The sequence below is a fragment of the Paramisgurnus dabryanus genome, chromosome 16 (assembly GCF_030506205.2).
Source record: "Paramisgurnus dabryanus chromosome 16, PD_genome_1.1, whole genome shotgun sequence".
In the NCBI taxonomy this organism is placed as follows: Eukaryota; Metazoa; Chordata; class Actinopteri; order Cypriniformes; family Cobitidae; genus Paramisgurnus; species Paramisgurnus dabryanus.
In genome coordinates this window covers 10,193,735-10,197,099 of record NC_133352.1, presented here as the reverse complement: position 1 = coordinate 10,197,099, position 3,365 = coordinate 10,193,735, and the positions used below count along the sequence as shown (strand labels likewise).

The window sequence follows — 3,365 nt, the reverse complement described above, 5'->3', positions numbered from 1 at the left end:
AGTACATGACTGTTTTTGTGCTAAATTCATGCTTGATAAGTGGATTTAGAGTGTGTTTTATTTATGTTAGGAGTACATTACAAATGTATTATGAGTGTCTTGCAAACATACAATCAGTATACCTTAAATAGACTGTTTGCATACATTCTATATATTTTTGGCCAATCCAAAATTCTAAAAACTGCCCTGGTGAAAAATGAATATGCCAAGTACATTACATTTTGTATACTTTTACATACCTGCAGCTAGATTAGTAATGAGCAAGGCCGCCTTAATGCACGGGCTTACCTGGGCTGAAGCCCAGGGGCCTCCCAAGTTCAAGGGCCTCCCAAGTTTGCGTTCATGATGAGCTGAAAAGGTCATATTGTTTTGTAACTTGTCAGGTTTTCTGTCAATCACTCTAATTGAACGTTACATGGCTGCTGATTGGTCCGTTGTAACTTAACGTGAAATAAAATGTCAGACGTAACATATTTTTTATTCCGCGTAATGTAATTAAGTGCGCGTTGTCAACTTGACATTCCTGCACGTTAGACTGAGTATGACAGAGAAACAGGAAATAATCCACCAACAAATGAAAGAGTAATTTCTGAAATTTCATAATAAGCACTAGTGAGGTGCAGGTCTCTCTCTCTTTCGTGCGCGCGCTCGCTCGTTCGCTCTCTCTGTGCTCGTGCAGCTGTCTGAGTCTCTGGCATGCAGAAGTCTCTCCAAAAGTGCACAAGAAACTGTGCCGCTAAATTAAGAAAGGAGTTCCCGCACATAATGCTGTTAGTTGTTATAAAGTTTAAGTTTACTCAAGTTTATATCAGTGACGCGTGCGCAGCTGGAGCGATGTAGTTTGACGCGACGTTAGCGCACAGTACACACATCTGTTGGTTTAGAAAGACGAGAAAGAGACGCAACGGTAAAGGTGCAAGAAAGTAAAGAGCGACAAGACCATCTCAAATGATCATCCCCTGATACCCATTACAATCTCCTTATCTAAAGATCTTATATACAGGTATGTTCCCTGTCTGTCTTGTGCATATTCATACTTGGTCGTTTTACATGCTTATGTATGCATAAATACTAAATACAATGCATACTATATCTTCAATAGCCTACAAAATAAATAACTGATTAAAAAACAAGATTCTGTCTATAAAGACTTATCTTTTGTTATCATTAATGCATTTTTACTTTAAAACTAACTTTAACTTATTATATTTTTAAAACTGTGGTGAGCATTTAAGTATGAGTGGCAATTTTCTGCAAATTTGTATATTCCAAAAACTATATAAATATAAAGCTTATAAACATATATACTTTCACACATTTTGGTTTTATTATCACCACATGTTGCTGTGTGTGGTTGTTAAATAAAGTGTCTTGTGTTTATGCTCAAGTGGGCTCAGTGATATGTAAATAACAATATTATGGTGTTTTCTGGCTCAAAGGGAAAACTCACAGTTGTATGTCTCGAAAGAAACTAATGCATTTTGTGATGTAGATTACCTAGATATTACACTTAAAAAAAAAAAATTTGACTATAAATCGAGGGGAAGGGGGGCCTACAAAACCTCTTAGCCCCGGGGCCTCACATTAGGTTAAGGCGGCCCTGGTAATGAGTATACTTCAAGTGCGTTAATAATTAGTTAACTTAAAGAGTGCTATTTTGGGAATAGATTACTTTAGCTGGTAACATAACCAAAATATTTTTTTCCAAATAAATAAAAGCTGATTAAAACAGTCAAAACCAATTCATTTTAAATATATTTAAAATATAGTTTTATTCACAGCATTCAAAGTGTACAGTATTTGCCTAAAAATTGAACAATTACTCATTGAAGAATGTCAAGATGATTAAGTTTACAACGTCTTTAGTAGTTGTAACGGGCCGGCATTCGTCAAACTTTTATGACCCCCTCCCCCACCCGGTGACAGTTGCTGTCTGACAGGTCGTGTTTTATGACCCTTAGACAGGGGGGCGGGCCCATCAATCAAAATCTGTACAAGTTGTCAACTTTAGACAGAGAATGTTTTATCGTTTTATGACGGGTCATTTAGTGGTTTGTTTATTCCTGAGTGTGTTTATGTCAAGCGTATGCTGTCATTAAACATGACGGCTCGTGTGTGACATTTGCTGTCTATCACCCCTCCCTTTTCGACCCGTGCGCGTCTCACCACTGCGTGTCACACTGCGGGTGTGTGTTGTTGAATCTACAGTTTTGCAACATTAAAAGTTTATTTTAAGGCAATCACTAATCATATATATATATATATATATGTGATTAGATGTAACTGGTTAAACTTAAAGCCGATATTTTCTATCGAACTAGTCTATTTTCTGTTCAGACACAAAGTTTTCTGATGCTGATATTATGTCAGTGTGTGTTTGTGTGGGGGTCGTGTGATGTAATCTTTGAAAGTTTATGACCGAACCTTTATTGGGGAGCGACAAGAGATCTCCCGGACTCAGTTTGGATGGAGCAGAGCTGTTATACTCAAGTCTATTGGTATGTATGCGTTTCGCTGTGTTCGTTCCAGTATTTTGTCTGATTTATTTAAAAACTAAAAATTCGATCTCTGGTCTTGCAGCGAAATTGTCTAAACTGGTATTAACTATTCCTGGTAAATCGCGGAGAAGAGTGGCCTGACCAAAAAGTCAGACCGAGACTAGAACCACCAGCAGCGTAACAAGGAAATCTTGGAGCAAAGAGAAGTCGATTGGATCGTGTTGTCCGGTGTGTATTTATTTAATCCTGTTACAATAGATTTAAACAACCTGGTTTGATTTAATATTTTCTAATAACATGTGTTATCTGTTTTAAAGGTTTGGATATCAGCGGCAAAGCGAACGTTGTATGTACTATTGCAAAAATATATATAGCGGATCTCCACGGTACGTTTATGTTGCATAAGAAAAAAGTTGTTTTATTTTTTATTTAGATATTTGTCCTAATAACTTGTTTTTATCTGTTTACAGGCTATGATACAGACCACAACACTTTGGACGTATCTTTAAAAAAGAGAAAAATCAGAGACTTTTTGGATTTGTCTGGGACATTTTAAACATTTTGTGGCATATTGGATTTAAAACATTTCGGATACTGGATACCTGTGTTTGATTTGTCCACAGAGCTGGTCGCTTTTTAAAATCACAAGGGTAAGTGACTATTATAAATTGTTTTGATGTTGTTTTAAACTTACGTTCTTAATACATTTGTTTTATTTTTCATCGTTTATATAATCCGTTTTTTTATACTCATTTTGGCTTAGAGTTTTTTCATTGTTTTAAATATATTGTTTTACTGATATTTTAAACTCGTGTACTTGTTATATTTTTGGTTTAGTTTTCATCGTTTATATAATCCGTTTTTTAT

At 35.8% G+C, this 3,365-nt stretch overlaps 1 long non-coding RNA gene across 1 annotated transcript; it reads left to right on the top strand.

The window, feature by feature from the left end:
• Positions 1–1,971: 1,971 nt before the first annotated feature.
• Positions 1,972–2,886, top strand: LOC141280863 (uncharacterized). Its single transcript, XR_012335178.1, has 3 exons — positions 1,972–2,498; positions 2,581–2,726; positions 2,816–2,886. It is a non-coding gene; the product is annotated as an uncharacterized lncRNA (long non-coding RNA).
• Positions 2,887–3,365: the final 479 nt, after the last annotated feature.